This window comes from Stenella coeruleoalba (genome assembly GCF_951394435.1).
Source record: "Stenella coeruleoalba genome assembly, chromosome: 5".
NCBI lineage: Eukaryota > Metazoa > Chordata > Mammalia > Artiodactyla > Delphinidae > Stenella > Stenella coeruleoalba.
In genome coordinates, this window is record NC_137150.1 from 83,929,003 (window position 1) to 83,955,294 (window position 26,292).

Sequence of the window (26,292 nt, forward strand, 5' to 3'; positions counted from 1 at the left end):
TCCCAGAAACATGATAATTAAAATGCTGGAGACAAGTCCTTGTTCATTTAAAAGGTACCCAGTTACATCTTATATCTTCCCAAATGTCCTTGACTCTTGATTTTTAAAGTCCCATTCATCTCAACCATTTCTCCATCACAGCCAACTATATTATACTAAACTCACCCTACTATATTTGTTATGGCTCAGTGTATTTGTTATGGAACAGTACAGATTATTAAGGGTAATAATCATGATCCTGAACCTTTCAGGATCACAACCTATGCTAAAGGAGTTAAGGTACTTTTGCGTTAGGATTTTTTAAAAATTCTTTTACTGTTTATCTCTTCAGCAAACAATGTTTTATTACAAAGTTTGCAAAGTCAAATGGGCCAATCCGCATTGATCCTGGCCACCCATTCTCCTGTGCCTTGAGTTACATATCAGCTGGTTACTCCTTAAGAATTAACTATGTGTTGTAGAGCTAAGGGAAGCTAGTTGAAAGAAAAACATATTCCCTGCCCTTTAGGAACTTGTGGAAACAAGTGGGATGGTGATAAATACGAATGTTAACAGTTGCCTCCTGAGTTGTTGGAAGGGTTAATAAATGAGTAAAGAGCAATTATAATTATATGGTGCTGTGAGAACCTGTACCACGCTCAAAGCAAAGATAGGCATTCTGACCTTCCAAAGATAAGGTGTACATAGTGCTAAAGCAAATAAAACAATGAGACGTGGGAGTATGAAGGTGGAATTTGCATTGATTGCTCTTCACTCCAGATTGTGAACCTCTGAAGTCCTGAGAGCTTGAACTGCCTCAGATCAGGATACAGCTGGTCATGGTGGGAAGTGGAGAAGGAATGCAAGGAGATTCTCATTATTCGTGCTTCCCCAAATGTAGGCTCATGGGGACAACTACCAGTTTCTTTAGCCTCCTGGTACTTTGAATAACTTGGGATATCTTTTTTCAGTGTGTTAGTTGTATTAATCATCAGTTTATTATCTGTTTATTTTGTTAAAAGATAAAGTATTATGTTTTTCTGTTTTTAAACCTACTGTCAAATGAATACTCAGTGGTAGTTACATGAAAGTAGCAAAAAATAAATGACCATCTTTTATATATTTTGTCATTGGAGTGTTCAAAAGGACAACTCGATCTCTAGATCTCTATTTGCTTTACAAAGGTACTAGAGAATAGTCAGCATTTCTATTTGATTTTCTCAGTCCTTATCATTTGCTGATTGATCTAGAATCTCTTCAGGATCTCCAGATCTTCTATTTCTTCATCTATGTTAGTGGTCTAGGTCTACTGACCTCATGTTGTTTATGAAGATTAATGGTTTGGTTGTTGAAAAACCCAATAGCTGAAAAGAAGCGTGGGAATTGAGGAGTCCTCCTTGTCCTTTTAAATGATGCAGCTGCTATAGATTTTTAATGATCTAGGGAAAGTGATAAACTGAGCAGTTTGTCACATAATAGTCATTTTGCTATTGGACTTTTCCAGATTTGTTATTATTTTAATGCATCTATTTAAGAATTCTTGGGTTTAGATTCCAAATTATCTGAGTTAATCTTTAAAATTGACTGTCCTTTGAATAGCTAATAGAAAGTTACCTCAAGTGCAGACAGATCTTCACTTTTATAGCATAGCCTATATATGCCAAATATAATATTGATTTCTATATGCCAAATCAATTGTTGCTGTAGTTCATTATATTATACTGACAATTTAGGGGGAAAATGACTGGTAATACATTATATATAAATGTTTATTTCAAAGGGAAAATATAATAGATTTGTCCTACTTCATAAAATATGAAACTAGTATTAGAAAATTGGAGCATTTACACTTACAATCTGTAAAATCTGTCAAGTGACCTCTTGTACTCTCTTTTCTCTGTTTATTTTCACTCTCAATGTGCTGTAGGTCACAAATGCTGTTAAGAACTCTAGTATCTCCACAAAGAATTTCGTCAAATCTTAGCACCCTATTTTCCACTCCTCCTTCAACCTGAGACTTTGATGATTTCAGGAATGTGCTGAACAATGGAGTCTTGAAGCAGTTACCATCTATATTAGTTTCCTGTGACAGCAAAACATAATTACTACAAACTAGGTGATTTAATATATCAGAAACTTCTTCTCTCACAATTCTGGAGGTCAGAAGTCCAAAATCAGTATCAATGGGCTGAGATCAAGGTGTTGGAAGGGCTTTGTTCTTTCTGGAGAGAATGTGTTTCCTTGCCTTTTCCAGCCTCTGGTGACTGTTAACATTTCTTGGCTTGTGGCTGTATCACTTCAATCTCTGCTTTCATGGCCAGTTAACTTGTCCTCCTGTGTCTGCGTGAAATCTCCCTCTTATAAGGATACCTCTGATTGCATTTAGGGCACATCTAGATAACTCAGGACAGTCTCCCCATCTTAAAATCCTTAACTTAATTACATCTGCATAGTCCTTTTTTCATATAAGGTAACAAACACAGGTTCCAGGGATCAGGATATGGCTATCATTTGTGCAGAGAGGGGCTTATTTAGCCTAGCAGACCATTTTTCTCTATGCACCTATTCTCCCTCTCCTGCCTTGTCCTCCCTTCATTTCTACTAGCACACTCAGCCAGACCAAGAAAATGCATGTCCAAAGACTTCACTTTCCTATTCACTCTTTATACTGTAGGTTGAACAAGTGGGCAAGTCACATGACAGATCCAAGCATTAAGATTTTATAAGATTGGATAAGGCTAGGTTCATGAGCAATGGGCTGCAGATTTGTGTTTTTTGTGTGTTTTTTTTGGCTTGATTCACATAATTTCCATCTTAATTCTAAGGACATTTGCCTGAAGAGAGCCAGTTCTGCCTTCCTCAGCGTTAACCTTCCTCCATCATTGTGCCTAAGGCAAGGGGAATCCAACGACTCAATCAAATGTCAACCCTCTGTCACACTCCATTCAGGAAAACTGTATGCTGTAGCAGTGGGTCTTGAGTGTTTATCCTCAGGCTACCTAATGAAGAGGGACATTGCAGAAAGGTGGCTGTGGGGAAAACATCTGGAAGAAATAAATTTCCTAAGATCAAAGGGCTCCGTGTGCAGCCCAGAGGGTCCTCAGGGTGCTCCTCAGAGCAAACAAACAATTCTCCTGATGAGTCACTGCAATTGTTTTCTGCCAGAAGCCGATGTGTGTTGCAAGATCTCAAGGAAAAGGAGTGGAGTAAGGAGAGAAAAGTGATTTTTAAAAGATCCTAACCATATGAATAAAAGAAATCTCAACATGATTACCATCCTTTAATATACCCACCATCCTTAACAATGTATCACTTATATTGCGGCAGATTAAAATTATGGATAACAAAATATTTTTTAAAACACACAAAAAGCCACTGGGACAAAGAAAGGACGTTTGGGAAGAATACGACACTCTGAAACAACATATTTTTTTTTTTTCTCTAACACGTGAAAATTGGCAGAGGAAGGTGAAGCCCAGGACTATGTCCCGAACCCTAGCCAGCGGCATTTTTCTGAGAAAAAAAAGTTACTTATGAATCAGTACAGCCATGCTTTGTTCTGCATGAGTGTTTTAATAGAGCGAGTGTAATATAAGGATCAGGTGGGCTCGTGGGAATGGAACAAAAGGTTTTTTAAAATTAAAGCAAAATAATTATAGCTCTAGGTGCAAAGCAAGCATACTCCAGCAGTTGATAGCAAGGACCTGCTCAGAATGGAGAAGGGAGGGTGCATGCTGGAAGTTTTTTTTCTTTTTCTTTTTTTTTTTTTATTCACTAACAAAGGGTTTTAATAGGTAACAGTTGTAAAGCTGTCTTTGAAAGTAATTAATGCACCCACACAAAAATTTATTAAAATGAAAATTTAAGGAATTGTCTAAAATGAATTAATTAACAAAAAAAAGAACATCATGCCTTTCTTATTTTTTAAAGACAGAGAGAAGGTTAAGCAAAGCAGATTTTTGTGAGACTGCATTTAAAAATGTTCCTGGTTTATTTAGTATCTGAATAGCCCTAAAAAAGAGAGTTGGTGGGATTTATTATTATCCGCCCCCTTTGGAAATACTAAATTGGGACAGATATAAAATGGGGATTAATTTGCTGTGCCTGAGACTCAAAGTGCCTCAAGATTATGATATCTCCTTATAAAATGGCCGAAGTTTTTAATAAGTTTTCAGAGACCTGTAGTAAACAGAATGTAGTGTTCAAAAGAAGAGAAAGGTGAGTATTTTTTCTCACATGGTCTTCATCCTGCACAGTTCTTAAACAAGCCATTAGAGCTATACTTCCTATTGTGGCCTCGTGCAACACAAAAGGAAAGCTGCAAAGTGTGGTGTTAGAAATTTTTACCTCATGTATTTCCTGTCTCTACAGAAAAAAAAAAGTTAATTGCATTTATCCTGTTTCTACAAGAATTTTTAATCACTACATTTGTTTTTCTTCCTTTTTTCATTTGTATTATTTCATACTGTGATATAAAGTAGAATATGTACAACTTGCTGAGCATTTACCCTTTACTGTGAGAATCATTTCTAGTTGATTATAAAAGTATCCGTTTTCAACAAGTTGTTATACCTCAAAAACTTTTAGGTTCTGAACTTGAGTATATCTTCAAAAGTCAAGTTCTCTAGACCTTCCATGCTGAAAAATCATTGGAAATTGCTGCCTTTCCTCCAATATTGTTTTGTTCTGTCAAGGCCAGAATCTGGCTATGCAAAAAAATGTGAGTAAGAAAGAAAATTGTTTGGAAGCTACATTTGAAAAATAGCTCTGATGCCATATAAAAATACATAATTGTAATTTTGAAAATAATTTTCTTTAAATGTATGGTTATGAGACAACTTATATAGTGGAGAAAACACACCCTAGTACACATATGATCTGTGAATTCTGAGTACGTTTGCTTGGATTCTGCCTTCATTTTCTCTTAAATGGCCATTATTATCATATCTTTATAATCCTTTGAACTATTCTCAGATTTTTCTTTTTCGTTTTCAAGACAGTGGATTTAGTTGGTGTGAGTAGTGTGGCACTATTGGTATACTATTCTTACCTGTGACAAAAAGGCATATTTGTGAAGCTCCTTGGTGAAGACACTTTGCATTTAAGTAGATATACACTCCTCATGATCTTTGTCCTTTAGTCCTTTGTTTCTCTGGGGATATGACTGAAAGAAGGAAAATCAAGGGGAAAATGTGTTTGTAGTACCAAGAACTTTCTGTTTTCATGATATTGATTCCTGTTCCAACTCCTTACCATATAATTTTAAACTATTGTACCTATTGGCCACTGAACTGGAATGGTATATTAAATTTCTATTGCTGCTGTAACAAATGACTACAAATTTACCAGCTTATAACACGACAAATTTATTATTTCATAGTTATGCAGATCAGAAGTTTGGGTTGGCTCAACTGATTTGTCTTCTCCAGGTTTCACAAGACCAAACTTGTATCATACTGCCAGGTTCTTAACTGGAGGGTCTGGGAAGAATCTGCTTCCAGGCTCATTCAGTTCCTTGTGGTTATGGGACTAAGTCTCCATTTTTTGTTGGCTCTCAGTTGCAGGCCATCCTCAGCTTTTTGCACATGGGCCCCTATATCTCTGTGCAGGCAAGAGTACCTCACATCATTATCACCCTTGGAATCTCTCTGACTTCCCCTTATACCACGTCTCTTTTCCAAATTCCAGCCAGAAAAAGTTCTCTGCTATTGAGGTAATTAGATTGGGCCCACCTGGATAATCTAGGATACCTTTCTATTTTAAGGTCCATAACTTTAACTGCCTCAGCTAGTTCCTTTTCCATGTAACATAACATTTTGCCATGTACTAAAGTTTCTAGGTTTTAGAGAGTGGACACTTTGGGGATGCAATTATTTTGCCTACTACAGATGAATTCTAGAATAATGGGTCACTTCCAATATTTATTTTTGGAGTACTCTGAGTATTCTTTTTTTGCTCTAGAAGCAGAAGGAAAGGCAGTATGAATACTTAAAAAATCTATTAGTAGGTTTTCTCCTAGAAAACTTAAACGTTCATCCTCATATATCTCATGGTAAAAAGTATTTTTTCTCACTTGATAAATAGAACAACTAGGGCACAGGAAAAAAACATGTTGATCATTAGAGCCTGAGCTAGACTGGAAGTTTTCAGGCTTATGGTGACAGATTTTGTTCATTGCCACCCTTTTATTCTCCCCAGAGCATGCTAGAACCATAGTGGTAGCCCAACTGGGAAAGGGAAGTAAGCCAAGATTGAATAAACCTGAAATGGGATTACTAAAATATCAGTAGAGATGATTTACATGGAGGGCTGAGATAAATGCAGTTATAACCTGCCAGGAAATAGGAAAATCTCAAGTCTCTCTCTGGCGCCTAAGAGAGCATGATGTGGTGAGTGAAGGCATGACATAAGGCATAGTGAAATTGGTCAGATACATGGCAGCATTCTGATGGAGGGGTTAACAAGGTGGGCTAAGGATGCAGTAGGAGGGATCCGAGTTGACTAAGGACCTCAGTTTACAGCTGAAATTAAACTGGAAGTTTCTAGTGCCCCAGGGAAAAGGGACCAGAAATAAATCTTTTGGTAAGGTTGATGGAAGGACTAAGAAGGTCAAAAGGAAGTAAGGTCAAAGGGAGATAAGGAATAGGAACTGGGGACAAATTTCATCTACATTTCACAGTTTTGCTCAGGTGGGTTCTGATGTCTGGGATATAAGCGTTGCTTTGGACATTAAGGGATAAATACAGGTAAATCCACTAGATTGTAATTTGTTATACCCTTTCTTCAAGTAAGAAATTAGCTCATCCTAACAATCTACCATCTTATTTGTTTTAAAATATGGCTATATATCTCAGATTAAAATAAAAAATACGAAGGAGAATTTTCCAGCTAAAAGACTAATTTCCCAAGTGAAAACGGGGAATATAAAGACAATCAAATTGTAAAACTTTAACAATAACTAAACTTTGGACTCTATTTAAAGATGGAAGAATGAAAATATACTAATATATTTTTAAAGTCAGTTTTTACTTCTAATTTAATAAATCCAATGTAAGTAACCAACCACTTATCAACTAATAGGAAGGATAGTTGAAGGTAGATAATGTGTATTTATATTTTTTTCTCAAAATATGTTCTACTATGCTGTTCCTGTATTTACGCTGATTCGATTTATAAATTGTCAACATGTGCCACTACTAAATACTAAGCGCCTAAATAAGTTATGTGTAATGAACATTTTTTGAGTGCAGTATAGGGTAGCAGAAAAATTACTGGGAAACTTATCAAAATTCCTGAATTCCCATCTTTACCTCATCACATGTTAGATATATGATATTAAGCATGTCAATTAATCACATATAGCCTGTTTCCTCACTTGTAGAATAAAGATAGTATCTCTCCCACTTACTTTCCAGAATTGATGTCTAAATCAGATGAAATAAAGATACCTTAAGGCCTTCAATGATTGTGAAATACTATGAAAAAATTGTGTTATAAATAAATAGAAATAATTCTCATTATTACAGCTAAAGCATGGTCTCAAATATATGCAGTCTAGTTAAAATTAGTTTATTATTCTTTATTTGATTTTTTTCATATCTGTTGCCAAGTCTCCATGTCATTTCTTTTTTTTTTTTTTTTTTTTTTTTTTTTTTGCGGTATGCGGGCCTCTCACTGTTGTGGCCTCTCCCATCGCGGAGCACAGGCTCCAGATGCGTGCGCAGGCTCAGCGGCCATGGCTCACGGGCCCAGCCGCTCCGCGGCATTTGGGATCTTCCTGGACCAGGGCACAAACCCGTGTCCCCTGCATCGGCAGGCGGACTCTCAACCACTGCGCCACCAGGGAAGCCCTGCATGTCATTGCTTATGTGTCTGATGAGTTGCTATTCACAATAGTAAGTAGTATTGGTTTTCAATGTTATTGTAATTGTTAGAGCTAATATTCAAAATCAGGACAGTATTAGATGTCAGTGCACTATCAAAGACAATTAACAGGGAGGAATGTAAAATTACTGATAAAAACATGCAGAATCACTAAAATGTTATATATCTTGCTATATATTTTATTTTTGTTAATTAAGTAGTTCATTAGTCATAAGTTCCAAAACCAATGAAAAGAGTCAGAAGCTTAAGGGTTGACTTGGAGACAAGGGACACTTTTTTATGTATGTGTTTGTTGGTTGGTTGTTTGTTTTATATCCCATTTCCATTTCTCCAAGTCCCTACCCTCAACTATTTATTTTGGTTTGGTTCAGATTCTAGAGCCAATAGTTCTTTACACTGAGCTAATGGATGGTTAGAGAGTGCAGGGATCAGTTTAGAGTTTATATGGGCCTTTTGAAAATGCATGCAAATATGCTTCATATGTATGTGCATGCATATTTTTAAAGTATGCAACACCTAATTTGTATGTGTTGGTAGATGTGCCCTTTCTTTCTTCCTTGGAGAGGTTCATGGATTTTATTTATTCTCAAAGGGGTACATGAGCTTAAAAACACTTGGAGCTGCTGAATTACAGATTGGTACCTAAGTGAGCATCAATTAAAGGGAGTAATTTTCCTTCCCCACTCCCCTTTCAACTATTGCAGTTGTGTCCCAAACATTTGAGTTGGAGTAAATAGTAGGTAAAAAAAGAACAGAGGGCCAACCAGTGGGAAGGGGATGAGAGAGTACCTCTGTAATGGCTGTCTCTCTTTCTTTCCTACTTTCTCACCTTCTTACTTTATTGCTTTTATGCTTAATCGATCAATTGTTTTCTCGCTTTTCCTTCCTTCCTTCCCTTCCTTCCTTCCCTTCCTTCCTTCTTTTCTTCCCTCCTTCTCTCCCTCCTCCCTTCCTTTTTCTTTTTTTTATTCAATTACTCCTCTTCAGAGGAGAAAGATTAAGCAAGCATTATTTTCAGTAAGTGTCAAAGAATATATTTTTTTAATGCTGTAGCAGTAACCCTTTCCTCATTCCCTTCTCATTTCCTTTTCCATTGATCTGAATTTATTCATTTTACTGCTATCTCAGTTTTGAGAGCATTATTTTCCATCTACCAGAAGCAGTAGTGCTCTGTAGAAGTCAATTCTATAGCAGAACTCATTTAGAAACCAGTAGAAAGAAAAAGTAATACCTGTAAAAAAAAATCCATCACTTTCTTTTTCAACATTTTAGCTCCCTACTTGAATATCATCATCTAAGCTAAAATTTCCCCCAATGAATAAATAAATTGATTTGTGAATTGTTTAACATAGAAAATAGTTGAAATTAAACTGTAATTCTTCTATTTAGTGGTATAATTGAGTTGTTTTAGGGACATGGACAAGGCCATCTCTAACTTCTATGAAGGATAAAAAAAGATTACAATTTTTACCATCTTGAACAAGAACTTCCTATTACCATAAAGAATGAATGGCTATCTTCACTTTTTCATTTTACCCAAGAATATCATTATATCATCATCAATTTTTTTAGAGAGAATGAGTTTGGGAAAGGAAGAAAAAGATGATTATAATATTATGGGTTTCTGTTGACAATTGAAAATGTTGTTATGCAGAGTTTTCCCTGTGCCCTATTCTTGTAGGTTTAGAATTTTCCAGTTGGATTGACTTGACTGTCAAAAAGTCAAGTTGATTTTTCTTTCCCCAGATTAAGTTGATAATTGGCTGAATAAAATGTTAATAACAATTAGGAAAGGTAGGATTTTAAAGCTACTTAACAAAACAAACTTTGTGGGACTATTTTTTTTTTTATTTTTGGTAAATTCTCCAGAGGACACATTGTATAAAGTTATGGCTTCCTGTTCCATGAAGTATTTCTTCCTTGACCTACCTGCCATAACTGCTTAGCTTACACTTAAAGAAAAAAAGGTTTCCATTCCACTATTGAATCTTTAAAGAAAAATCAAGGTACAGTCTTTCTTTTTCACACAAAAGCATTCAGAGCACTAGTTTTAAAGAGAGCTTAATTCTTGCACTAGATGTTTTTAACTCTCTTTTTTTGTTCAAAACACAGGAATGCTACCCTCTCTTGTCTTTCTTAACATCTGCAGGATTTTTTTCCTTTTCTGTGCCCAGTTCAGATTGTCTTGCTTTCAATACCAGCTACTCTCTCTCATTTTTCCTCCACTACTGTTTCACCCTTTCCTTCTTTCTCTTGCTTTGCCTCAGTCTTCTTACTTTCCCCCTGTATTCCTCATACTTAGAATTGTCTGTAACTTCTCATCTGGACAAACATCTCCTAGTTTTGACCTAGACTCAAATCCCATTTCTTAATTGTTCTCTTCTAAGTAGCCATCCTCTTCTCTACCAATAATTTCTTTGGGTAACCATCCCAACCTCATTAGGCTGTGTATGTATTTTAAACAAATAAGCAAAAATAAATTCAAATTTATCTGCCTTGCTAGTCAAAATGCTTTTCTTAGAGGTTGGGGACTCTTTGATGTCTTCTGAAGAGTACATATCACTTTATCTTTTCAGTAAAGGTGGCAATATCTCATTGCATTAGCAAAAATTGAAAACTGTACGTTTCATGTATATTGGTCATCTAGATATCACTCAGACATCGAATGGTTTATTTATTTAAAGCATATCAATGACACTTTTCCTGAAGTGAATCTTATATTTTCAACCTTCTTAAACAAAGTTTTGCAAACATGAGTTAATCTTTATATAATGATTCTGTGATCATCATTACTGTATTAGTTTACTAGGGCTACTGTAACAAAGTACCATAAACAGGCTGCCTTAAACAACAGAAATGTACAGTGTCAGAGTTCTGGCAGGTAGAATCAGCAGGGTTGGTTTCTTCTGAGGGTTGTGAGAAGAAATCTGTACCATCCTTCTTTCCTAACTTCTGATTGTTTGCTGGCAATCTTTGGTGTTCTTTGGCTTGTAGAAGTATCTCTCTGATTTCTGTCATCTTCAGATAGTGTTCTCCCCATGTGCATATGTGTGTCCAAAATCCCCCTTTTTATAAAGACACCAATAATATTGGATTGGTGTCCATTCTACTCCAGTATGACCTCATCTTAACTAATTGTATCTGCAATGACCCTATTTCCAAATAAAGTCACATTCTGAGTTATTGGGGGTTAGAACTTCAACATATGAATTTTGAGGGAATATGATTCAACCCATAACAAATATAAATATTTTTTTTGTATAGACCTCTACCACACTGATTTCTGTAGGACACAATTATAGATATGTTTGCAAACTGTACATAGTTCTCAGCCTTGGATACTTCATCTCTCCCCTACTCCTTTCTTCCTCTTCACTCTGAGACACAGAGTGATTATTTCTTACAGTTCCCATTGTGCTTTCTTCTGGAAGTATCTCATCTTTCCATCTAACATGAATGGAGTTCCCAGATAACTAATGCTACTATGTAGTAAGGAAGAATACATAGGTTCCAAGTTAAAGTCTCACTGATGAATAAAGATAAGTTTGGACAATCATGTGTATTTTATGGCATTTTTTTTAGTTTCTCAAGGACTCTATTTTCTCTTTTCTGGGTTCATGACCATGTTAAATCGAGATATAGTTATAGGTGAATATGAGAAGGCTGGGTAATAGAGGTATTAATGTATTATTTTCTCATGACAGATATGAAAGTTAAAGCAATATATCTGATTAAAATATTAGAAATTGTATTATCCTGTCTACTAGTTACGCAGGAGTTTACCCATTAGTGTAGGAAAATCAGAGTTCTCCTTAGAATTCTGTAAGGTGTGAAATCTGAGTAGAACAGACTTATCCTTTTGTATAGCGTCTATCACACTGAGATCATTCAGCAAACATAATGGTAGTGCAGAACTGTGTTGAAGTCAAATGCTGTGAGTGGGAAAGGAAATGTGCACATTTAGTTCTTATCAGGTAGTCCTTCCTGGCTGGATGAGGGGCCTGTGCCCACAGGTGCTGACCTACCAGGAGTGGCCCATGTGGTTCTCAGGGTACCATGCTGATGAGCCACCCACCGTCGTTCCAGTTTTGGCAGCCACAGCTAAATTGGCTCTTTGATCTTTGGAGTGGCTGCCACAGTCCTGCCACAGTGACTGTCTCTGTTTGTTTTGCCCCTCCCTTTTTTCATTACTCCCACCTGGCACTATAGGACAAAAAAATCAGAGGTGGGAGGAGGTTGGGAGGGGACACTTCAGGAACACAGCTTTGCCAATATGAAAAGCTATTTAAGCAGTTCTGGTTCCAAAAGCTCATGTATAACATTTCTGCCAACCCATTAGTGAATACATTTTATTTTATATATCATTCAACAGTCTGCTAAAATTCACTTTCCCTGATTTGGCTTTCTCATTACCAGGGTCTTAGAGCTGCCATAAAAATAGTCTTAGAAATAGTCTCCCTTCATAAATATATGAATATGCTTAGAAATATTTATTTCATCTTATGCCTTGATATTTTAAGATCAATTCCTCTAATATATCAATATTTGAAAATCAGCTTTGTTGACTTGATTGTATTGGTCATATTTTTTAAACTGTATGAAATTTTTGTTGAAAAGTTTTAATAGATTATGCAATAGTCTCTCTATTCTAATGCAGTATTTGAACAAAAATGTAAACATGACAATACCCATTTTATAGCTGAAAAAGTGAAAATCTGAGGTACTAAATATGTTATTTAAGATTATACAGGGTGTTGGTGTCATTCTACCCATTTGATACTGCTAGTATCATTGGATACCCTGAAATTTAGGAATTTAACATATGCTCTATGAGATGATAGAAATATTTTCTCCACATTATCTTGATAATATCATTTAGGTATCATAGATAAGGAGACAGAAAACTGAGACATTAGGGGATATTAAATGACTTGTAGCAAATCACATAGCAAGGTCACAGGAAAGCTGACAAGGTCTTGGACTCCTTCACTGTGTGAACTAGCCATGACTAGTTTTCTGACAAGAAATATTTTTCTCCTTTGGGGAATCCCAATTTTCACATTTGTAAAGGTTGGAGACTTTCACTGAAAAAGTAATGCCTCAAGGGACAAGGACCTTTTGAGAAATTTAAGGTTTTAATCTCAACCTAGTACAGTCAAATATATTGATCACCACTTAACAATTTATGAATATTTCTAAAATTCTTGTTTAGACAGAATTAAATCACCTTTCCCCTCCATCATTATCCAGTTATCACTTAGTGAAATATTTAGGTATTAGGTATTTATGTACATACGTAAAAATGCATAAGTTTGGAAGCTGTAAAGTATATGGAATTTATTTGAGAAAATGTTATAAAAAAAATAGTATCAACTTTGAACTGTTTCTGTTCTAATGTCTACTTGTCATCATTTTTAACCAGAAGATTAAATTTCCCTAAATAAGTCTGGAGAATCAGGTAGTTAATAAGAAAAGAGAGACTCAACCTGGCCAAAATTTTACTAAGTCATTGTTACCAATCTAGGTATCCCAGGGAGAGTACATGAAGTAGTCTTCCATACTTCTTCTTTCTACCAATTAGGGTTTCTAACTGAGAAATAAGCAGATTCTAGAAAGCTCTGACTGCCCAAGAGATCCCACTCAGGCTACTGTGGCTCAGAAAATCCCTGTGCTTATTAATTGGTCTGCTGATTTCCCCATCTCCTGATCTCAGGTAGAGGCCATCGAATAAGAACCAATAATGGAGGGTCCAGGCAGTTCCTTATCCCAAAGGAATCCTCAAAAGAGAAACCTTACATACACATTCAAGTAAATGAGAAGAGCCTTTGTGAAGCCCCTCCAATGACCCCCTCCATGAAGAAATACCCCCATTTCACCTACAACCAGCTCTATCACCATCAGTAAATGTGTGTTCCACTAATATTTGCTCTATACTTTAGATCAAGAACTGGAGATGGCTGGTTTAAATCAAGGTCAAGTGAGAAGAAAGTATGTGGAAAAGGCATCAGGGTGCCTGGAGTTGGAGAATGCTGGTAGTTAGCTGGTAGTTAGCAAACTTAGCAGCATCGGGTTGTCTGAGGAAAGCCTATGACTGTGCTGAGTGCTGGCTTCCGCAGTGAGTCCCAAATAAGCTTTTACATCTCCACTAAATGAAATGTAACATTGTATTAATCACTTGGAAAATTAAGATTTTTTTGTCTATTATTAACTGGTAAATTCTTGTGTCATCTCTTTCTATTTTGTGGGTCAGCTCTGTTTTCTTAAACACAACCATTTCAACTATATTATTAACATTCTCAAAGGAAATTCTACCAGACTACCAAGTCCAATTTGCTTTAGCTAAGAGTTACTTACATTTATTGTCTAAGGCAGGCTTACATATTACATGTGTCATTTGGCTCAGAAACAGAAAATTTTAGTTGTATTAATAAGCTTTAACTCTGAATGCTTCAAATGCCATATATTGTGCATCTATTCTGGGCTAATTTCTATGCTTTGTACCCTACTACATTATCTCCTTTAATTTTCACAACAAACCATTTTAGAGATAAGAGAATTGAGCCTCAGAGAACCTAATTAATTTGACGGAGGGCACACAGCTAATAAGTGACCAAGCAAGGATTCAAACCTAAGCCTTTCTGACTCAAGGTCTTCCTCTCACTTTTTAAACCACTGTCTCATTCTGCTTCTAAAGGTGTAGAAGATTCTGAATTACCTTCTAAGAGTTTGTGAAGTTTTAATAAGGGAGAAGGGGGCTGCCATAGCACATGGTTCTGTGGTGCTAGTTTTTATTATCTAAAACATGCCCAACTCAAGCTAGTTGCCAGTTTGTCCCAACTGCTAGCCTGTTGATACCTTAAATGCTATTTTCCAGTCTTCTTTTATGAGACATGCCTCTCATTAAATATAGAAGTTTAGCTCAATTCTCAAATTAACCTCAAAACTACCTTAATTTTGCTAGGTTAAAAATAATAACATAAATATTATATGTGACTAGGTAACTATAAAGTAGTGGAACTGATTTTTGGTGGGTGTTAGTGGCACTGGTCTCATTGTTTAGAATGAATCCACATAGTGCATATCCAGATTTACCACTTGTGAGTTTCATAATCTATTAAATGGAGATGGTAATAGTACCTACTTTGTAATATTGTGAGGATTAAATGAGATAATATATGTAAAGTTCTTAGATCAGTTCCTAGCATATAGTAAATGGTAAACTTATTATATATGAGTATTGCAGAAATAAAAATCAAACCATAACTGGTAGGTGCTTGGTACATGTCAGGAGCTCAATACATATCTGTTGAATAAATTAATACATCGTATCAGTTCTTCAAACTGGCTAGTGGTTAATGATTTATGGTAAATGCAGTATTCTTCTGGCTGCCTCACTATTGAGTTTAATATAAAACAAAATGTTTAATGTCATTAAGAACTCTACGCAATCTTCAGGAGCATTTCCTAGCTCTGAAAGAGCTTTTTTTTGGTATTGGGGTATCATTTCTTTTCCTCAACATTTTCACTCTTAGTACTGTATAGCCTGTACTCTCTGGCTAGAGTTATACGTGTGACCAATGAATGGATATAGATTTTCCCCTTCCTTTATTGGTCATGCAGATATGATTTATCTTATGGCTTAATGAAAACAGAAGCTGTACAAGTATGTACATAGTGAAAGAAGATAGATGGGCTGGAAAAAAACAAAAAGTCAGTATGTGTTGTGAATGCTTCCTATTTGCCTAAGACAACTGAAAACCCTGGAGATACTGCTTACTTTTCTGGTGATGTCAAGATATCACAGTTTAGGGAGCCTTTTTTTCTTAAGAAATTCATTTTAAAATCCTGAAATGTTTATCATTATATACCTGAACTTATCATGCTTTAAATACCATAGTTTCTAAATGGTAATCTAATTCTAATAAAAGTTCAAAGGTTTGCCTCTCTCTAGAATGTTCTTCTACCAGTGATATTTCTACTCTATCTTTAGAAATAGTCCATGCATCACTTCTAGAAGCCCTGCCTCATACTTTTATGCATATTTATGTCATTCCCTTTGTTATAGTGTATTATATTGGGTTGACCAAAAAGTTTGTTTGGGTTTTTTGGTAAGATGTTACTGAAAAACCAGAATGAACTTTTTGGCCAACCCAATCGTTTTCTGTTTAGATTTTCCCTTTTTGAATCTAGTGGCTAAATTGTGAGCTTCTTGAAGATGAGGATAGTGCTTTATTTATCTCTTGATACATAGTATTATTCAGTTCCTAGGATAGAGTAGGTGCTCAATAAATATATACCCAATAAATTAATGAACTTGCAGACACACACACACACACACACACACACACACACACACACACACATATTAGATCAAGGCATGAATAAAATGTCCTATAACTTTGCGTGTTCCTTAAGTGCTTGTGAACCTTTTAACATTGCTTATGAATAGACTGATATATTTCTGAATGTTCTAGTCACCTTGAGGGAAACTTTCTAATCTTTGAAAAAAAAAATTTTTTTTTTTTTACCTTTTCTTATTCTTTGTTTTTACTTTGAGCGTCACTTTTGCACATGGATTCAAGTGTGCTGTCAAGTACTGATTGTTTGACTGGACCATACAGTGTTATGAATCCTTAGTTTTATTCACACACTGCCTGTTTGGTGGCTTTGTTCAAGTACATAATCTTATGTTATATAATAAATACATGGATTGTGTCAGTTAACTGGAAAAGTCTTACTTTCAAAAGCAGTTCTCAGCATTTAATACAGTGCTTGGCATATAGTTGGGACTCAGTAAATGTTTGTGGAATGCATGAATAAATCAGCCATTATTGTTAACTGTTTTGAAGATGAGGTATGAGATTTAAAAAAAAAAAAAAAGACTAAATGAAATGCCTAGTATCAGACAGTGGATGAGAGCAAATCTGACACTCATAATTCTTACCTCTGTAGAGTCTCTCAGTCGTTACAGAGGCTCACTGAGAAGTGCCGTATATGTCTGATTTCTCAACTTCACCCTGCAGTAAACTTTTGCAATCTGAAGGCTAGAGACCACTTTTGTAAATGTTGTCTGCCCGATAACTGTGTTGGCACCGAGGAGGCCTTAGCAGATAAAGTTGAGAAACATATGGCTCCCATCTGAATACAAATTGGTGGACATAACATGGTAATTCAGCAGAGATGTCCTCTATATTGTAAACTGAAAGAGTATGATTAGAGGTGTTTATAAACGGCATCTGAATTCCCCCCACCCCTCCCCACCTCTTTTCCACTGTAGTTTTATTGGCCTGAATCATAGCCATCTAGCGTCCCAGTCTCACCGCATTATTTGTTAAAGTGGCCAGCGTGAGGAATTATTAATTAAAGCTAACAAATCACCCTGACGAGCTGTGCCCTGGCATGGCTGAAGGTTGATTGGCGAAAGTGTTCTCCTTTGGAGAAAAGACTTTTTGTGCTCGTGACGCAGTCAGGGACGGATTATTGAATATGCAAGTTAGAAGAAAAATCACAGGACAAGCAAATTGAGTATTTACTGGCAAATAATTGCTCTCTTAAGCTGTGGCTCTCTTCCTAAATTCTTAACATTCCCGAGGGTTAGAAAGAAACACAGAAAAATGCATCGGTACAGAGTACATTTCAAAAAAATTACATAGGCTGATGTTTCAGACTTGTGCAGGTAAGTGTGATTGTGTGTGCATGGAAAGTGAAACAACAAAGCGAAGCAAGAGTAAGGGGGAAATTTTTAATCTGGTGGTTTTTTTTAAATCAATTTGTTGTTTATTGGAATACTGCTCGGCATATTTCTACGTTGACTGAGAATTCAGTTTCAGTGCTGAATTTATTGTGAAAGTTAGAGAAATGAGAAGGGAGGTTTTCTCAGAGTTACTTTGTGTCTTTATTAGCAGAAGAGTATGTTAATGTTTTGCCCCAAAAAATAGTTATAAACTTTGCTCAGATATTTGTGGGTATTTGTATGAAATTATTGCTTGATTTAAGGTTCTTCAGTTATTCTCAATATTGTTAATTATGACCTGTCTTAACAGTGTCCTGAACACATTTGGGTACAACTATTGCGTTTATTTTTCAAAGTAAACTCTGTTTTACATTAGCACCGAGCTAGTCCTTGTTCAGAGTTTCTAAAGGGACGTTACAGTTCTGGAATAGTTCCTTAAACTCCGGGCTTCTGTAATAACCAAAGTGTCCTTATTGTCAATTGTGTGGTCTTTTTAGCTGACGTATTAATCAAACTACTGAGTTGTGTGGACATTGTAAGATAAGTGAGACTAGAGACTTTTTCAAAAGCAAATTTAAATACATAAAAATACGAGTGTGGAAATGAAGGCTCATTCTATGTATGAAATGTTGACATACAGAAACAGAGGTATACTGCTAAGTACAGCTAGGTTATGTGAACAATATTATCAAAACACATATATCCACCGAGGATGAATTTCATATTCTGTGAAAATGTGCTTTCATCAACAACAAACTGTTTTTGAAATGAGAGTAATTGGCTGGCGAAATAGCATTTTAGGATTATAATAACTATGAATAACATGGATTTAAAACAAAGGCATAAACATAATTTAAACTAAATTAATTAATAATTGCAAAGTGCTTTAACAATAAAACATCTACATGATAGGAATAATAATAGGAATAATAATAAAAATGGAAAGTCTGGCAATCACTCAAAAATTAAATCAGACAACTCTCATAAGGTTTTAGACAATCAGGATTTTAAAATATAAATATAAAAAACATATTTTACCTTCTTATCTGTGCCTTGAACCATGCAATATTGTGCTGGTTAAGATTTTTCTTACTATATCCTATTTTATTAAAAAATGGCTTCCCTTAATATGTAGAATAGAGCTCAGAAGAAAGTTTTAAAAATATATTTTTTAAAGGTTTAATTCCCACTGGATAACATTCTGTCCTCAGATTTCAAGAGCCAGCCTCCTTAAAGTTTTTTGTGACTATCTGAGGGCACAATTTGGCCCATTATTTTCAAAGGGGGCATTTAAAGCATATGTTCAAAGACTAAACCATCTGCCTGCTTTATTATGAATACCACAGAATTATGAGGACTTGGAAAGGCTCAAAAATTGAACCAGAGTTCCATGCAAGATTAAAAAAAAATACAACACTTGTATTTTAAAAAGTTTTTTGTAAACACCTACTTTTGCTAAGTATTTCATTAGTCTTCTGTGGGAGAATTGTACCATTATACCCTTTTGATGTATGGGGCGTGGTGGCAAAATGTAGTTGAGTGACATGAACCTATGTCAAGTTAATGGTAATATTTTCTCTCTGATTTAACTCACTATGTTTAAATGCCTTTTGGAGTTTTGGATTGACTTGTCAATAGTGAAACTCACAGTGAATTGGAGAAACATTATAAAATGGTGACTGCTGGAACAAAAATGAAATCCAGCTGCTAGCTTCTGGACTATCTACAAATGAGTTGCAAGAGACATGCGGAGGTCAGACTAAAGAGCACATCTGTAATCCAGCTGTGATGTAATGGAAGTATGAGTCAACTATTGGTTGCCCATGATGGGGGGAAAAAGAAAAAAAACAAGCATAACTTGGCATTATTCCAGCATGGTACTATATTCCTTTGGTATCTGAAAGGATATGAGATCCAGAAATTAATACAAGAACAAAAGTCATATTTGGGTCCCAAACACAATAATATTTCAGCCCAAGGTGCTTAGATAAGGACAAATTAACATGAGTATCATTGTTAAGATGTCTAGTGCCCAATTAGAGTTCTTCTAACTTAACCTGAGTTGTTACTAGAATCAGTCTGAGACTAGGTGAATCATTATCAGAGGAAATACAGAAAATAGACTAAACCCAGCTTGAATATAAGCTTTCATTGTGGAGATGACTTATCACTCTTTGTTGCTTAATGAAAATTACTTAAGAGAAAATAATAATGGAGTCAAAGGACTGAAGAATTTGGTTGAAGTTTCTAAGATATATACATATATATGTATGCAAAATACATATAAGTAAATAATATATGCATATATAATAATATAATAATAATATATGCACACATATATAATTTTTTAAAGAATAAATATTTTTAGAATTGCACACTTTGTTAGACTGATTAAGGCTAGGAGTTGGTCGTTTTTTTTGTTTTTTTTTTATACAGTCAGTCTAAAAGACTGAAGGCACAGATTTTAACACAGCTATAGTTGGCTTTCAGAACTGAAGGATGTCAGAATTAATGATCTGGTGCCGAAAATACCTATGTTCAATTTCATATGGCTATTCTCATAGTGGTATTTTAATTTTATGCCTCCCTAAACTGCAGTCCTGCAAATAATAAAATGAATCTATTAGCCCAAAGACTACAAAATATTTCCATTATTTTAGGAGATTAGTTTTTATTTTATATTTTAGGTGAATTTGATATATATATATATCTAATACACACACACACACACACACACACACACACACTTTTTGTATTGTTTTGTTTTCCTCATTTATTTCTGCCACCTAGTTCCAAAAAGGGAATTAAAATGGCTGACAAAGAAAAAGAAACAAGTAATACAGTGAAATACATGAATTAAAAGTAGATAAGAAAGGCAAACAAACAAACAAACAAAAACAATAAACAAGAGCAAAAATATAAAAAGGAGTCAAGAGTGAAGTCGGTACACAAACTACATTTGGTGAAGTGCTATACATTTGCCTTTAAACTTTCATGCAGTCAAGTCAAAGAGAAAACTATGACAAGTTATGCAATTTACAACATTCATAAGAATAATTTAAAAATTTCCATCATTCATTGCTAAAGTTCTTGAAGAATGACAGACTGAATATTTAGAGAACTCAGTGCTAAGACAACTCCCATTGAAAATAATTATAGGCTGCAGAGACCTAGAGGTCAGGACAGAATCAGCAGCTATACCTTCCATGGGACATGTCTGGAGGAGTACTCTGCAGTAATCTCCTTTCACTCCCAGGGGAGAAGTTTCTTGGGTGGAGGAGGGGGAAGTTTCAATGAGTGCAATTACGTTGGCAAGACCAAGATATTATGGAAAATAGGGATTTAAGGAGGAAATTTTAAAAATTATTTCATGTAAATATATACATATATACATATATAGTTTAACAGTAAATCAAAGATTCAGAAGGCATCCACTTTTAGAATAGCCATTAAAACACATTTTATCAAATAAACCTGTTGAATCAACATTGCTTCCCTAAATTGTTAATGAAACATTGCTACACTGCTGCCATCCTTCTCCTACTTTTACTTTAAGCACACTGTCAGTCTTCGTGAAGTGTGAAAAGGACCCTTTCTGTCTTGAATATAATGGTCCTTGCCCTTGCATCCTCCCTTCGTTCATTTTCAAAAGTCTTAGCAAACTGCCTGGTCTTTCCACAGGTAATTTTGATGGTTAAGTCTCATTGAATAAGCTAGTCTTTTCTCCATATTGAAAAGGTGAAGCATAAAGATTTCTTTTCACATTACCTTTGTAGCCCAATCCATAGTAAGTAGTCCAAGGACCACCTGTATCAGAGTTACCTAGGATGGTTGTCAAAATGAAGATCCCTGGGCCCCATTCCAGAATTTCTGAATTAGCTCTGAGAATAGAGTCTAAGGCTCTGCAATTTAGGAAGCTACCTAGGTTAGTTATGTACACTAAAGTTTGAAAACCACTATTTCAAGATCATGACTTTAAAATTTCTAGTATATGAACATAAAATGGTAGGATTTCCATACCATAGTTGACGAAGGCCTATTATATTAACACTGACCAAAACACTAATGCATATTCAATAATAAGTGATGATTGCCTGCTCATGAGACTGGAAAGATCAAGCTTAGAAGAACATTCTGCATTTGTTTGAACCCTTCAAACCATATCTCACCATTACAGGAAGATTTTCTTAAACTTTTTAGCTATCATTTCCTGAAAACTACTATGTGCTAAGTCGTATGTTGCGTCTGGTACTAGAGATACAAAGATGAAAAAAAACAAGTCCTTCCATTGTCTGAAAAAAATGCATATTCTAGGATAATTTATTACTACTAGGATATTGTCTTCTCTGTACTAGAGTAAGTATGAATTGCCACATAATCTTCCCTTGAGTAAACTGAAGATTTCCATTGTATTATATCAGTATGAGTTTATACTTGGTAGAAATTTCGCATAACAGGACCCCGCTACAATTTGGATGTGGCAAAACGTAAGAAACCATTGTGGATTCCTCCTTCTTCCCCTCAGCAGGAGACCACATCCCCCAAGACTAGAATGGGAGGTATCATGGGGAACTTCTAATTCCATTTCTCTTATCATCAATCAGTGATTTGTTACCAGGATTCCTTTTGAGAGGAGGAGAGAAATGTGTAAGTGAATGCTCCTAACATTATGAAGACTTGTATGTCCTTTTCCACTGACCCTCTGGGGCAGCTCACCTATAGGAAATGCTGGAACCTATGGCAGCATCCTCCCTACTTGTCAGGTAGGGCAAAATATGGAGGAACTTGAGCTGCTCCTGCCTAGTACCCTGCTCCCAATCCCATGAGTGCCAGAAATTGGTGTCAGCAGGCTAGAAGAGACATTTTGTGCATAAAGGAATTTGGTAGCTGGTCTGAGGAACAGGATGAGCTTGCAATTTCATTGATGATTCATGTTTTCCTGGAAAAGTATTGGAGACACCCTCCCCCTTTATTATTTCCAGAACAATATGAGAAATATTGTGAGACCTTCTATATCCTTTTTTCATTTCCTTCCCTTCTTTTTAACATGTATTTATTGCGTATTTAGTGCCATGCTTTCTTCTAGGAGCTAGGGATAGAGTGATGAATAAAGTTTCTACTTTCATGAAATTTATATTAGGGTATATAATGTATTAGGGTTAGAAAGGGAATAAAATTACTAAATATAAAATGTAAAGTAATATAAATATATGTTTCATTTTTGAGACATTGCCTACTGCACTCTCCATGACTTCCAAATATATTCATGTTATTTCATAATGTGTATGTGTCTATGTATGTATGTGTGCATGTGTGTGTGTGTGTGTATAAATATATACATTTCATGATGGATTTATGAACTCTGGGGAACAAACCCATCAATTCAGGACTCTCCTTATTGTGGGAAGCCCTTTTTCATGGGGACTTGCACATAATGTAAGGGGAAGACAAGCTACCTGCAAGGACCAAAATGTGTGCACAGTCAACTACAAAATCCTTCTTTTCCATCTCTTTGCTTATTTGTGTGTGTGTTTGTGTGTGTGTGTGTCCTGGATTTTGTTTTTCATTGTTTAATGAACTGAATGCTAGGCACTCAGTATACCCAGGGGTCTAAGACCTAGATAAGTTATAGGGTCAATCTTCAAGTGAATAAAGGTAAAGAAGACAAGCAATTAACAATACTGGCTTTGATAATGTTCTAAAGGTCACAGGAAGGAGTACTGCCCTAGAATAGATCAGAGCATAGGCAACAGGAAAGGTTTCCCAGAGGGGGTCAGGTTTTAACTGAGACTAACAACCTCAGAGTAAAACAAAACAAAAAGGATTTTTTAAAGTAAACTTCTAATTTTTCACCTGATCACCTAAATAGTATGTGTCCATGGTGAAAATATTTTAGACAATAGGACAACCTATTTTTTTAAAAAAGGGGGTGTGTGGAAATCACCAGTTAACTCAACACTTGAGAAACCATTGTTAACATTCATAAGATACTTTTTGAGCATGTATTATGTTCTAGGGCTATGCCAGACAGCCACTGTCTTCTCGGAAGGGAACATTTTAATTAGCAGGCAATATGAATAGAAGCAACTCAAACTTTGACTCCTGTTAGCTGTCTTCAGATTTGGGCTTACAAACCAGCTGGGCCCCAACTGGAGCTGATGTAGATAGAAGAGCACATATAAGTATTCTCCGGAACAAATATCATAGCACCTGCTATCACCCCCACCTGATATAGGTGTGAAAGTCAGATTCATTGGCTCTGCTTCTTCTCTGTCTATGTGATCTTGGACAACTTATTTGGCCTGTCTGTGTCTCGGTGTCCTTCTTTGTTAAACTGGATTATTAACAGTACATACCTCATGAGATATTTTGAGAAATGATTAAGATAAGATAATGCATGTAAAGTGCTAATCACAGTACTTGGCACATAGTAAAGTATTCAGTAAGTGCTATCATTATTATGATGCTGATTACTGTTATTATTATTACTATTACAGTTATTTTCATTACCAAGGAAACTTGCCGAAAACATATTTTGTCCAAAGCAACTCCATTGTCACTACTGACAAAACAACTCAAAACACGCTTCCTACTGAGGGTGGGTCAGAGATATCATCTTTGCGACACACATTAAGAATATGGATTTATAGCTGAAAATTATAATTTAGCTCGGTAGATAAATGACATTATGCAGACTAATTTTCTGTTTCTAAATGGAAATGATGTTTAAATCTGCCTTAAATGCCCTTCATGTTACAGATTTTGTTTCAACAATTTGTGGTTAACTAGATTGTTTTATTAAAAGGAACTTTTAAATCCAAAGCCCTAATGTTCTATACCATCAGTGACTGAAAATGATTAGAAATATAAATTGACCTAAAGAGGCACCTTCAGGAAGCAGAGACTTCTACATTGTCAAGATCTGTATTTTAACGTAATAGTGAACAAAGATATCTAGCCTAGCAGTGCTACATATTAGGTGCTTAAATAATTTTTGAATTGATTTAGAATTTACAAGAAAAAGCATGTGAACATCGATGTAGATATTCTGTAGAAGTGTAGGTGACTTTAAGAGAAAGATTACACAAAACCATAACAATATATTAGAAAAAATCAGTTGTGTGGAATCTTTACAACATATTACGTTAAGCTTTTAAAATAGTAGGCTTGGGCTTCCCTGGTGGCGCAGTGGTTGAGAGTCCGCCTGCCGATGCAGGGGACACGGGTCCGTGCCCCGGTCCAGGAAGATCCCATATGCCGCGGAGCGGCTAGGCCCGTGAGCCATGGCCGCTGAGCCTGTGCGTCCAGAGCCTGTGCTCCACAACGGGAGAGGCCACAACAGTGAGAGGCCCGCATACTGCAAAAAAACATTAAAAAATAAAATAAAAAAATAGTAGGCTTGCCTCAGTATGAAAGGCAGAACTATATAGTGAAAAGAATGTAGACTTTGTAGTTGCACAGCCATGTATTTGATTATCACCTCCACCATTTACAAATTATGTGATCATGGACGCCTTATTTCTTGTGCCTAAGTCCTTAAACAGAAAATGGAGGAATAATGGCCTCATTGCACCGTATGTTTGTATAGTGCCTAGAAGAGTTCTTGGGGCATAATAGATACTCGATAAATGATATCCATTAACAATGGCAATAATAAGACAGAAAAGCACTGTGTACAATGAATATAAGCCCATTATATATCTAAATATAGATATGATTCATGTAAATTGGTATATACATTCCAATATAATAAATACTAATACCTGATTGCCTTGCTTAATATTTGTCACACCATAGGAGCGTTACATGTAAAGTTTACGTATTTAAATGCCTTTATGAAAAGATTTGCTTTATTTATTTTAGTTAAAGAAGATAAAATTCAAAAACCTAAAACTAACTTTATCTTTTGAGAAATGGCAATAAAAGCAAAAGCCACCAAAGGATCTGTAACCAACATAGTCAAATAATTTGGACTTAATGCAAATAAAGAGCAGGGCTAACACTCCACTTCAAATGATAGAAAAAGTGAATTAATTTGAGAAACTCTTAGGTGACCCCTAATTTGCATAGTATTAATTGGAAGTATTTTAAAGATCATAGGGCTATTAATGGCTGCAGAGATTCACAATACAAAAATAGTTCATTGCTAAATTCAAAATTCTGTTAATGTCACAAACAGTGGGATGTGAAACACAAATGAATTGTGATGACAGTTGAGTCCCAAGCTGCCTATTTCTTTTTCCCTCAGAGCTGCTCATATTTGGTTTTATATTTTCTCCAGTCCTGATTTAACCCATCAATATTTGTATTTTCTGAAGCTAGCACCACCTTGGAACAAGCATACCACTTTTAAGGATTTTATTACTAAATGCTTCTTGGTTCCTAGGAATTTTGCTCTCACTGCTTTTCTTCCCAATGATACGTATTCTTGAATCTTTCTTTACCTCTTACCTTAGAGTCAGAGTTTCAATCACTTATTAACCTACAGGCTTCTAGGGCTTGGTATTGATCTTTACTCCACCTCTCTCGAGTGTTTAAAGTGTCATTCCATTCTTCTTCATCTGCAGCACATATTTCTTCTCCGTGTTGCTTTGACTTGGGGCACTTCCTGTCATCTGGATAATCTACATTCATTTCCTACTATAGTTTTTTCAAAACTTGTTTTTCTAAATGTCACTCTTATCCTCTTTGGTGGA

At 35.6% G+C, this 26,292-nt stretch overlaps 1 protein-coding gene across 20 annotated transcripts in view; it reads left to right on the plus strand.

The window, feature by feature from the left end:
* Positions 1–26,292, plus strand: part of ZBTB20 (zinc finger and BTB domain containing 20) — an 812,397-nt gene that overhangs the window by 368,249 nt on the left and 417,856 nt on the right. Inside the window, exon 1 of one of the 20 annotated variants that reach the window (XM_079921757.1) lies at positions 15,829–17,539. The exons of the other annotated variants lie outside the window; for them this stretch is intronic. The gene's annotated coding sequence lies outside the window, so the exon portion shown is untranslated. Of the gene's footprint in view, positions 1–15,828; positions 17,540–26,292 lie in introns of those variants that run through there. 20 annotated transcript variants of the gene reach the window in all.